We start from the raw sequence: 13340 nt of genomic DNA on the forward strand, positions 1-13340 counted from the left end.
GTTTTCTGAATCATGCTGGCTCATGAACAAGTTATCCAACAATTTTAACTATATTTCTAGCAAAAAAAACTTCATTACCTAATCCACAACAATTGCTTTAGCTGTGAAGTCAAACGTAACTTGTCAATGACACTCCTTTTGTGCAGATATTCCTGTGTGTGCATTCACATAGCACCTCCAATTAACATATGAAAGATATGCCACTTCAGCCCATACTGTATCAAATTTCAAATCTTCATACAGCCTAATAATCTTCCTTCATATTTCTCATGACAGGAGCATTCTTAAATCAGCTGTTTTTACTGTATTTTCCAGTACCTTACTGAATAAATTATAACTGTGATAATAATTCTAATTATATGATTACTGCTGTGGCTATACATGCTAAACAAACATCTTGTCAAAACATGCTGCAAAGTAATTGTGAGTTTATGCAATCTTTTTACTAAAATAAATAAATAAATAGATAAATAAATAAATAAATAAAGCACTGCTGGCAAAGTAGCCTTGTATATACAACAAATTGAAAATAACTAAGGTACAACCACAGAGCATTAGCCCAAAAGCTTTTTTGCCACAGATTTGGATTTGAGCAAAGAAGTTTATTCTCTGTGGTTGCTTCCAAATTCTTTCACAGCTGATGCTTATATTATTTGGCTTTGTAGTTTCTTATTTGGAGATCCTGGTCAGCTTCTTCTATTGGTATTCTGTTTACTCATATGTCTACCTTGCTGTACCTTGTATATTGCTGTACATGCTACATAGTATCCATCTGTATATACTTCTGATAGTCTTGTAATCACTGACTAACTTTGCATTTGTCAACAAGTATTTGTTATATGTGATACATGATTGCTCACTATGAATTTTCAGAATTTGTAATGATAATAGTTGAGCATGCTATCTGTGATGCATTTGCCTAGTATACAGCAAACTAACTCTGTGATGTTATATAATGTAAACATGTTACTTGTTACAGTATATCATTCCTCTTTAGATATTTGCTGAAAATGGTCTGGTACCTCATTCATATTGCCCAGCACAAAAATAAATAAATAAATAAAAGAGTAAACACAAAGTCATTTCATTACTCTACACTATTGTGCTGTACTGCACAAAGCTAATATTTCTTTCTTCATCCTCTCATAACATTTTGTAGTGCTCTCATAACTGTGAGATCCTTCTATTTATATAGTTTCTCGCAATGGTCTAGTATGTCCAAGAAAGTAATATTTCACACTGGTTGGAGTCTTCCTAAAGAGCTATTTAATATTTTAATTATAGTTCTGATTCCTACCACTATAACTGAATGCTATGCTACCAGGGCTAGCTTTAAGCTGTTGGTCAGGTGATCTTGGAGTTGGGTTTTTGCCCTCACAGCCAGGGAGCTTGACTCAGTTATCAGTCCACATGCCTAGGAATAAGCAGATGGAGGACAACACCTAATCCAGTGGGCCTTTCCTGAGAAGTGAGTGATGCATTTACTTAGCAAAAGCATCCCCTAGGGGTGCCTGAGGGAGCTGTAGGCGTATCAGTAGCTATGTCTATGATGTAGTTTTAAATGATGTACATTTGCAGCAGGCTAGATATAGCACTACAGCCCTAACAAGATTGGTGATAGTGGCATTGCAAAGCAGAAGACAACAGCTGCCTCTAAATGTGTTGCCACTAGGAGAGCCTATTACTTTGCCCTTTGAAAAAATAAATAGACAACCATGAGCAATACATGTATTCTTATTTTTTCAAACACTTTTATTGAATTATCACTTGTGACATGCACAAATTTACGTTCATATAAAAGTAATCACACTATAATTAACATAAACATTTTACTTCACATATATTGCTATATATCATATAACATTACATAAATTATTCAATTCCTGCTTTTTTAAACAAGAAACATAGTTATTAAATCATCACTTACTACATAGGCATATACATTTATACAAATAAAAAACAACCACAATGACACAATCCCAGCTGCAAGCATTCCGCATCACAAACAATACCGACACACTCCCAGCTGCAAACACCATATATCAGCCACAATCTACCCAATTTTTTTCAGTCAAGCATTACACAGCTCATTCAAGTCCTGTCACCCTTCAAACCCCATTCCTCCCCTGCAAGCACTGTTCCCACAATTCCCATCCCTTCCCATGTAGTTTGCCCCCACTCTCTTCCAAAGATCTCAATTCCATTTGTTCTATCTCTGCCACCATAATCAGCACTTCTTGCACAGTTAGTTTAGACTTTGATTTCCACTCTCCAGCAACTGCTTTCCTGGCAACCACCATCACCAAACACAGCAAGGTCCTACCATGTCCAGGCAATTCCAATTCTGTATCATAGTTCAGAAAAAATCATCTTCCTCATCAGACTAATCTGCCCACCCAGCATCTCCAACAGTGCATCTTGCAAGGAGTCCCCAAAGTCTACCAACTCACCACACTCCCAGAAAATATGTTCCCAACTACCTCTTTCTTCCCTGTCACACATATATACAAACATTTCCAGGCAAAAATCCTAAATCTTCTAGATTTTCTGCATACCTGGGAGACATACAGATATCCTCCCACTATTTCTCTGCAAATTGCTTATCCAATATCTCCTCCCAATCCCTTCTAACCTTCTCTGATTGATTCTTACAGTTACCATGCAATATTTTATATGCTCTGCTAATTATTCTTTTTTTAATGGCTGTTTCTGTTCCAGATTCTACTAAAAACTCTACCAGTGATGGTCTTTCATTTAGGACCTCCCCATTTCTTTCCCTTTGCCTATATTCTGGTATCAATTCCTGACAGGGAAGGCAATCTTTAACCTGCAGTCCAAACACATTCTCGGTGTCTTTCCACTCCATCATCCTTCCCTCTCTAGTTACTTGCTTGCAATACCTTGGTTCCTTTGCCAGTTTTCTCCAATAAATTCCAGCTCCGTCTTACCTATTGTCTATATCCCTCATCGCAGTAATCCCTATTAGCATAATATTCTGTATGATTATTGCCATTCTTCTTAAAGGCTAGCATCCATAATTCCAGTCTCTCCTTGTTTCTCGAGTCCCCCCCCATTTTATCATCATCCCATTCCACTTTGAAATATAGTTTTCTGCTTGCGCTATGTATAGGAGTCTTAACTGTGCAGCTCTGAAATATCCCTTCAAGTTGGGTAAACCCAATCTGCCCTGTTCTACTGGAAGAATCAGCTTATCCCACTTGACTCTTGCCATCCTCCCCTCCCAGATAAAGACCTTCAATTCTTTATTAATTCCTTCCACAAATTCTCCTCTGGTTAATAAAAATATACCTGACCTGTGTATAAGGCTAAAGGGACTAAAACATTGTAACTGCTTGCATCCTATTATCCAGATCCATATAACAAAGCTTCCATTTTCTCAGTTTTTGTATTATCTTTTGTTTAGTCTCTTCCCACACATCCTTAGCTGCCACACTAGAATCATTTTTAATCCATACTCCTAAATACTTCATTTTAACATGTCCTGAACCACCTTGTGTGTGGGTACATAATTTACTGCCATTGCCTCTGTCCTAGCCCCGATAATTTTGTATCCCAAAAAGATCCTAAACTGTCTCAAAATGTTTTACAACACTGTAATGTCTCTTTATAGTTTTATGAGGTATAATGTAATATCAACTGCAAATAAAGCCAGCTTTTCTTGACTACCACACCAACTATATCCCTGAATCACTGAGTCCCATTTTCTCTTTGCCAATAATTCTACATGTAATGCAAATAATGAAGGGGAAAGAGAACACCCCTGCCTGTTTCCTCTGCTCAGGCAGAAATTATCAGTTGGACCCCAATCACTTTAATTTTCACCTCTGATCCCTCAAATATCCTCCCAATCAACCTTTTAATTTTTTTCAGGAAATGCAAATGCTTCAATTTCACTGCTCATAAAATCCCAGCTTACTCTGTCAAATGCTTTCCCTGCATCAAGACTCACCAACAACATTGGTACTTTCTTATATTCTGCTTCCCTCTGGATCATCAATGTTCTGTCAATGTTGTCAAATGTTTACCCCCCCCCCACACACAAAATCACATCGATCCATATCTATCAGTTTTGGTATTACTTTTGCCATTTTTTTAGACATTATAGACATGAACAGTTTATAATCATAGTTTAGCATTGAAATAGACCTGTATGAAGCTGGATCTGATGGATCTTTATCTTCTTTAGGTATTACAGCTACCAATGCTTTCTTCCAGGACATTGATACTTCTCCTAAAATACTGTTAAACAAAATCTTCCAGATCTTTATCATTTTTTTCCTCTTATTTCCCAAACTTCCACAAGAATACCATCTATTCCTGGAAGATTTCCTGTAGATTGGTTATACATCACAATTTTTATCTCAGCTCCTCCTATCCTGACTATTGGTATTTGAGCATTATCTACCTCTAACCTTGACATATTTAATTCTGCCATAAACAGTTCCATCTGCATCTTTTCTTGATTTTGTTATTTATCTGCTTTATAGAGATGATAATAACATTTCCAAAATATTTCTAATACCTCTACAGGATCTCTTGTTACCTTACTTGTTTCAGGCTCCCTAAGTTTAATGACAGCCCTTTTTATTTCTGTTGCCTGAGTCATTGTGCTAAAGTTTTTGTGCTCTAGTGTTACTATCAAAAATCAGTTGCTTAATAGCAAACTTTCTAAACTCATGCATATTATCACAATAATCCCTTATTTTCTGTCTAATATTCTCCTCTTCTTGTTCTGAGAGATTCCACCTATTCTGCCATACTTTAATATTTGTCTGTCCCTCTAAATAATTATTGTAACTTCTTAACCATAGCTCCCTTCATTTATTTCCACCATATTTTTAAACTCCACCTTAATTTTATCCCACTCCCCAGCTACAATTTCAGAAGTTTATATCCTCTCTAACAGCTCCTCAATAATCTCCACTACCCATTCCTTAAATTCCTGTCTTTTCAATAAATAGGTTGGAAAAGTGCCAATGTCACATTTTTATTTCATTACCCTGTGCCTTTATTGTAGCTATTAGTGGTGCATGATCTGAAATAGTTATTGGGTGAGTATCAAGACCTTCAATTAAATAAACATGTTCCTGTGAAATGTAAATTCTGTGCAGCCTAGTCCAGTTTTATGTCTTGGGGAATAATATGTAAATTCACTTTGAACTCCTATTACTGAATTCACATCTTCCATGCAAAATATTTTCATAAATTTCTTAAAAAATCTACCCTCCTTTGTTATATTCAATGTTCTGTCCCCTATACACATCTTCACTTCCACAAATCAAATTCCAGTCCCCACCTATAAGTAATATTCCTCGCTGAAAGCCAATTATTTCTCCCAGAATTTTCTTAAGCACCATTGTAGGAGTCTTAGGTAGAATGTAAATACATGCCAGTGCAATCCTTCTCCCTTGCTAGTAGCCCCTTAGCACTACAAATTTGCCGTTATTATTGTTTTTATATCCTTCTGCCACTATTGGAGCTCCTCTTGCAATTAATATAAGTACTCCTCTTTTCTTTTGTCCCAGGTATTCAGCTGAATAGCAACCCTGAAAATCTTTCTTTATCAAATTCAGATGTTTAGTTCTAAGTGTGTCTTCTGTAACATGGCTATTTGCACTCTACATTTTTAATATACTTCCCTACTGTTTCTTTTTTGTTTTAATTTGTGAGGCCATTTACATTTAAAGAAATTACAGAGAACATCATTGTATCAAAACGTTATTATTCCCACCTTTTATGTATAAAACCTTTTTGTTAAATGAATAGTTCCAGCTTTTGTGTTACATGCATACACTGTTTGGCAGGTTGAACTTTTATACAATTGTTTCTTGTCATATCCATTTGAGCCTATGTTATATCTTATAAAACTGTTTATTTTATTGGAAGCCCTCAAACAAAAAACAAACACACCCCAATACCCCTTAAACCTATTAACGTAATACTAATACTAACACACAAAACTATGTACACTAAATATTGAAACTTTACCCTCCTAATAGGAACAAAAGTCCCAAACTGACAACTACACTCACAGACTTGAGTTAACCTAAAAGAAAGGTTAGCCATGCTAAGATGCATGGTGTAGTCTATGCTTCTACTAAGAGCTGATTGGTTTTGTCCTATCTTTATCTTTATAGCTTTCCAAGCTGGGAAAACCCCTGAATGTTTTAATAGAACATTAAATACCTTGGGAAAGCCCCTGAATGCTTTCAGAGAATATTATCTACCTTGGAAAAAACCTGAATGTTTTCAGAGAACACTATGTCCTAGCCAATTTCTCTTTTCCTTTTTTTATTCATCAGCCAATCACTCTCCACCAGACTGCAGCCAGTTTCTTTTTATCAGATTGTCTCCATGGACACATGACAACCAGGCAGTCAGTTTTTCTTTATCAGATTGCTTCCATGGAAACATGAAGACCAGCGGCAGAATTGTTACTGATCATGCATGTATTTGCTAGAAAAAAGCCCCATAATATTCAGTGTTAATTTTCATTTACTTGCTCTCTCTTAAAACATGTTACTAAATCAATCTAAGGTCTTTAATCCAGTCATTCCCCCACGAGAAAAAGCACATTTTTTTCTTTTATCATGCTTTTTAACTAGGCTTTTTTACATTGCAGTGCCTACATTTCTTAAAACTGAGCAAAAAGAAAGACAGAAGACGGGAGAAAGAAAAGGAAAAAAAGCAACAGCACCTGTTTACATTCCTCATTACACTTAAAATAACTGAAAAAAATACTTTATAGCATGTAAAGAAAACCACATGCCACAAAATTTGTAATATATAAGAAAAAAAATCTTTACTTGCAGTTGACTTTCTCCCTCCTCCTCCCCTCCGCAAAACATTTGTTTAGAATATTAATGACATGAAGTAGGGCATATGGTTTAGAGTCCCCCACAAGTCCAACAAATTCTGAAAAAGTCCAATATTTGAAGATCTTCTTGTTCTGTCATATTTCACAAATATAATTATTGCACTGTATGCTATATTGTTACTGGTTTTATTACTATTCATCTCCAAAATCCTGTCTCTGCTTCATTTCCAACATACTCTTGATTCCTCTAGTCAACTCTCATGCTCCCTTCCTTCTCTCCAACATTTTCCATTGAAATTTTTGAAAAGGTTTCACAGGTACATTCCCTCTGTGGTCTTTATTACAAGAAGACCAAGAAGGAGGAGCTCCTTCTGTTCCACAGCTTACTTTATTGTTGGACAAACTTTTGTATTTCCTCCTTAGCATGTACTTCATAAAAAAAAAGGTTTTGTCCCTCCAGGGAAGAATACCTTGAAGACAACTGAGTACAGCAGTTTGAATCTCACACCTGCATCTCAACATTCCCTGAATAGTGGAATAGATTTACTCCTCCTCTGTCTGGTGTACAACGAGTAATCATTCTCCACAAATACCCTGCCGTTTCCCACTTTTAGTACTTTGACTTTCTACCACAGTATTGTCAGAATCAACTCATTCTGCTGTTAGGATTGCATCTTTACTATTAATTGTCTAGGTTGCTTTCTTATAGCCAGGTTTGGAGCATATACATGATATGCCCTTTCAACTAACAACTCATGCTGTGGAATACTAGTCCAGTTGCTTATTTGTGCTTTCATAAAATTAATGCAGTCTGTTCCTTCCAGCTTCTCTGGTATAGCTGAAAATCTCAGGTTTTCCCTACATGCTCTGTCCTATAATTCTATTATTTTTTGAAACATGTCTTCCTAAACAGTCTCATATTTAGCCAGCCTTTTCTTCATTTCGACCTCTGATTTTTGCAGCTTTATCATATCATCTGAATATCTCTTTAAAGCTTCTTCCATTTTTTCTAGCCTTTTGTTTTGTGTTGATATACTCCATCAGTGTTTCATTTATTTTTAACCTGGTCTGTATGCAGTTGTCTTATAGCTTCCTGTAGGTTATTAGAAGTCATGTCTGAAAGTTGCATCGCTTTTTGCTGAACAGCTGCACAACTTTCCTCAGTCCATGTTTCTTCCTCACTTTTTGTAGCTGATTCTTTCCATATATTTCATATTGCTTTATTCCTGGCATCTAGGCAGTGCACTTACTAGCCAGTTACTGAAATTTACCCATAAGCACAAGTCTCCTGGCCTTCTCTGCTTCTCTGCTAGTTTCTGTTTTTACACTGGGAGAGCTAGAAATAAGCTGTTACAATGTGCAGCCATCTTGAAAGTCAGCAATACATATATCCTTGAGGATGCCTGAGGTTTGTGGAAGAGAAACAAAAAAGTAAAAAAAAATGTTTAACAAAATCAGAAGTCCATTTCAAGATGTGCATATTCAGAGGGCGTAAAGAATTAATGGAGTCAGAGGGGTGGCAACATGTTTTGGGTTAGACAATTAAAACTGTTCTGACAAATTCACAAGGCCAAGTAGGGTTAAAAAATGTATAAAGGCTATAACGCAGTAATGGTTTCTGAAGATGTCTAGCAAAATTAGAAGAAATACACAATCACAGTATTCATTTATTTATATATTTTTATTTGGTATTATGACCTTTTTTCAGTCTTGACCTGGATACATTAAGTGCAACATGTATTAGGTTTAACTTGTCAAAACAATGTTAGAATCAGAGATAACAACAGTTTTACAATAGTAGTATAACAATATACTCAAAACAATGATAGAAGCAGACATATCTACAGAATTACAGTGATAGTATGATATTTGATAAGCAAATGTTGTCAATAATAACAAGGAATAGTGGACAGTAACAATATATTCAAACATAACTATGTTAGTTAGTTAACCTGCATTATAAAAACACTCATGTTCAATTAATGATATCTTGAAAGATTACACATTTTGATTTTCTTTTTTAACATCTCTGGGATGATTATTACAAATAGTAGGTCCTATTTTGGAAAAGGCCCAGTATAATTATTAGATTTGAAAGGGGAGCTATCAAAATTAATTTGGTCTGGGAACATACTAGAGTAAATATTTCAGAAGATCACTTGTTCAGTTACCAGAACTAGGTGGCTCCTTCAGGACTAACACATATAGAAATTAAATCAGAATTACTGATGCTGCTGCATACAAAGCAGGATGAATAGAGTTAAAAAGGCTATGGCTGGATTATGAGAATGAATGGGCATAAACAAGATTGACAACATCAGAAAGCATCTGCTATACCAACCAGTTCAAGGACCATTTAGCAGAAATATAAGAGTCAAGGCGTCCAGTCACTGTTAAAAGATTCTATATCCCACAGCAGGTTTTATGCTGAGAAAAGGCTCATATTAGAAATATGCGAGTTTTCAGATCTCCAAAAAGAGAGCCCACCCCTCCCAAGAATTATTGGAGTCAGAGGAGCATTAGCAGAATTACAAGGCCAGGAGCCATCAGCAGAAATAACAAAAACTGGATGTCAGAGAGACTTAATGAAGTCATAGAACCCTACTTCTCAGAAAGCTGTTATCCCCCAAAATAGAGTTTATGTGGTATGCACACCACTTTAATTAACCTCTATCAGATAGTGACACATTGGTGTAGAAGTTAGAATAGCTGAAGCACAATGCATATTTCTCCTGTTTGGTTGTCATCTTTTGTGCCTCTTTTTGTGGAGTCTATTTGTTTTGCCATTATCTATGTGGGTTTTTGAAGGGTGTATCACTTTCCTCCCTCATTAAAAGGCACACTATAGGTGAATGCATCTTCTTCCAAATTGTCTGTAGGTGTACAAGAAGTGTGAGAATGTATGTTTGAGTCCTACAATAGGCTGGTATCCTATCCTGCATTAGTTTCTCTCCCATGAATCCAGGAGTGGTGGGGTAGGATCCTGAAATGGATAAAGTCGGCAATGAGTGAATGAATGTGCAAAGTTTTAGGGATTTAGTAGTCTCACTGCCCATTAAGTTGTGACAAATTGATCAGTCTCAACTTTCATAATCTTTGTTTTATAACTTTTTTTTTCAGAATTTGATAACTTCAGATGCCAAATTAGCTGTAATAGAGAGGGATGCAGTCAATTGTTGCATAGGGAAGGGAAGCTCTCCAAAGAAAGTAAATATTTTGAAATAGCCATTCAGTCAAATAATTCCAGCTTAGCAGCATTCTATCTAAACTTGATGTGTTGAAACATATTCAAATTGTCCTGTCTAATGCATTTCATATGACATTTTATTGTTCTGATGAAAAAATAATAAAGGCATCAAAATGTTGTTTGGTGGACCCCTATTTGCTGTTGTCTATAATTGTGTATGTTTTCACATCCAAGGAGAATTTCCCAAACAAGGGGATGGAATCTATAAAGCTTGCAGAAGCTATTTGTGGGCAGTGCACATGCCGAAGGATGACTTCAGTGCATCTGGTGTGGAAGTGCTTCCAGACGTCATGCTGAAAGTAGACCAATTACTTAAATATTCAGCACAGGACAATTTGGTATTCCATGCACACAGGTCAGAATCCAAAACACACTGTGTTCATACAACACAACTCAAATTTGACAAAAAGCCAAGCAAACTCCATTTATAAATTCCTTGGTGCATTCTTTCTGGATGCCAAGGAAGTCAAGTGAATATTAAAGATTACAGATTCCAATGAAATCTGAAGGAAGACTGGAAAAAAAAATATAAAAATGCAGCTTGCTATTAATATGCTGCAATAGGCTACAGTGATGCAAGTTATAAATGAGGCCATGGCTGTGAATCCTAGAAGACAGACAGCTGGTCAAAGCAAGGCTGCAACTGAACCATTTGTCAGACCAGCAAATAACTGACAGATGCTCTCTAGACATACAACTGAAGCAGGCTGTTTGCAACATGTGTGCTCCACATATGTCTGTGCAGACCCTGTGAGGAAACCCCATCCCCCTTGAAACCAAAGTGTGTCTCAGCCTGGGTGGACTTGCATCTGGTACATCCCAGAGACAAATAGGGAATGGTATGGGAGTATCACAGACAACTGTCAGTCATATTCTGGCAAAGTTCCTGGAAGCGATGTGCAACAAGATGGATGACTACATACACTCTCCATTCACCCCATGGAGGTGGAGAACTGTAATGCACTAATTCTATAACATAGTAAACATTCCACATGTACTCGGTGCAATATATTGCACACATGCACATCTATCAAGATACCATTATATCCAGAAGCAGACAGCTTCATAAACAGAAAGGGATGGTCATCCATAAACTGACAAATTGTGTGTGCAGCAGATGGCAGCATAACAAACTTCATGGGAACACATCCTAGAAGTGTTCATGATGCTGCCATTTGGTATGAAAGTGGACTGAGGGCTGTATTCCAGTAAGGTGAAATACCTAAGGGAGTGCTATAGGGTAAGAACAGACACACAGCTAGGATGTAATTTAAGGATACCCCTCACAATATCCATTATAGACAAAAGTGTTTTATTCCCCACAACAGGTGACTGTGGTTATCCAATTGAGCTGTGACCAATCACCCTGTACCATGAACCATCAAATTCTGCACAGGAGGCCTACAATAGAGCACACACAGCAATCAGAAATACCATAGAGTGTGTGTTTGGTGTATTGAAAGAAAGGTTCAGATGTCTGGACATATTTAGGGGTGCACTGCAATACACACCTAAAAAGGCAGCAAAGATGATGACAATGTGCACCATGCTGCACAATATGCTAACTAAAGCACATAGCAGTCCTTCAGCTGCAGGTGTGGGTGAAGTACCCATAAGAACCCCAAATGTCTGAAGAGGACATCCCACAGGTATCAGATGAGGAGCAGGAGGACATAGGAGGCAGAAGTCACAGGCATAGGCAATGTAGGGTGTGACAACAAGTGCAGGCCCAGGCAACACAGCAGTGTCCGACCCAAATATTTGAGTCATGACAAACCACATGTGCGAGTACACAGATTGGACATTGATGTTTAGGTGTTGCCCCACCACAGCAATACAGCAACACAAATTACATCTACCCATGAGATGTACACACTGAGGATCACACATAATATAATCATAACATATTCCAACATGAACATATGCAAATGTGTCAAAACATAAATCATCAACTCAGGCTACAACTGACACAGGTATGCATAAACACTCAGATTGTTGTATCGCTGAATGGTAAACAATAAGGGACACACATCAGTGCTGTACATACATATCTCTACAATATAATAACATGAAAAAAGAGAAATCATGCAGGGCATAATGCAGACATTTTAATTTCAGAAAACACATATCAGAGTACAGCGGTATTGCATTAATATGAGCCAGCTATGTGTACTACACTATGAGACACACTCTAATAGAGTCTTGGGCAACTTCATTGATATCTCACGCCACAGTTTGCTCTACCTTGACCAGATACAGACACATCTTGTCCTGGCTGCTCCATAAAGGAGATGGGTGGGGCTACAACACCATGTTGAGATGAAAGAGCATGACTATAACCTGAAGGCCTTGTGACTGGCAGGACCTCAGCAGATGGGCCAGCAGTTGAACTATGTGCAGGCTGCACCACAGACAGTGGTTCTTGATGGTCAGTGGTTGCTCTGTGGACAGGTGGCCTGCCTTTCACAGGTCAAAATCCTCTGAGCACAGTCATGGAATATAGAATACTGCTGGTAGTACAACATTGCCACAGTACAGTAGTGGTCAGTGTTTCCACTGGCCATGCCACAGTTAGCATACTCTCATTCTGTGTGGCCAATGCAGTCATAATCTCGCAGTGTCTGCACTCCTGTCCTTTATGCATGACATAATGACATTTAGCTGGTGTGCCATACAATCTGTGGCAGGGGTAATTGCATGGATGTCTGAATGCTGCCATTGTTTTAACCATTCATTTGCCTGCAGTAGAAAGTGGACACCCTCTGACACCTGGCCATGCACATCTGCTCACCTAATTCTACTATGCTGCTCTGTTCCTGGTTGTTGTGTAGAACTGCCAGCAGCAGTGCTCTCAAATGTGGTGCATTGGTCAATGTCCTCACCCTGTTCAATATCCACTGTGGCAGCATCCTCTGAATGGCTAGACAAGAGGACCTCCACACTTGCGGTTACATCTGCTGTAACATCACTGTCAACCTCATGGATGGACTCTCCAAACAACTCAATATTCTCTGTGACAGGGGCAATAATACAATGCTGAGACACATCATGAACAACATCATGATTGCTGGATGGGCTGTTGTATGATACAGATAGTTGATGTGTTACAAGATACAAAGACACAGATCAGGACAATGTGTCTACATCACATGATGGACATCAGCAAAGGCATATGGCATATATATCTCACTGCAATGTTACAAATAATACTTCACTTGCAGATAAGTAAAAACATGTTTCACGGAATGTATATAA

Source organism: Protopterus annectens, chromosome 5.part0 (assembly GCF_019279795.1).
Source record: "Protopterus annectens isolate FY-2018-M chromosome 5.part0, PAN1.0, whole genome shotgun sequence".
Taxonomy (NCBI): Eukaryota; Metazoa; Chordata; order Ceratodontiformes; family Protopteridae; genus Protopterus; species Protopterus annectens.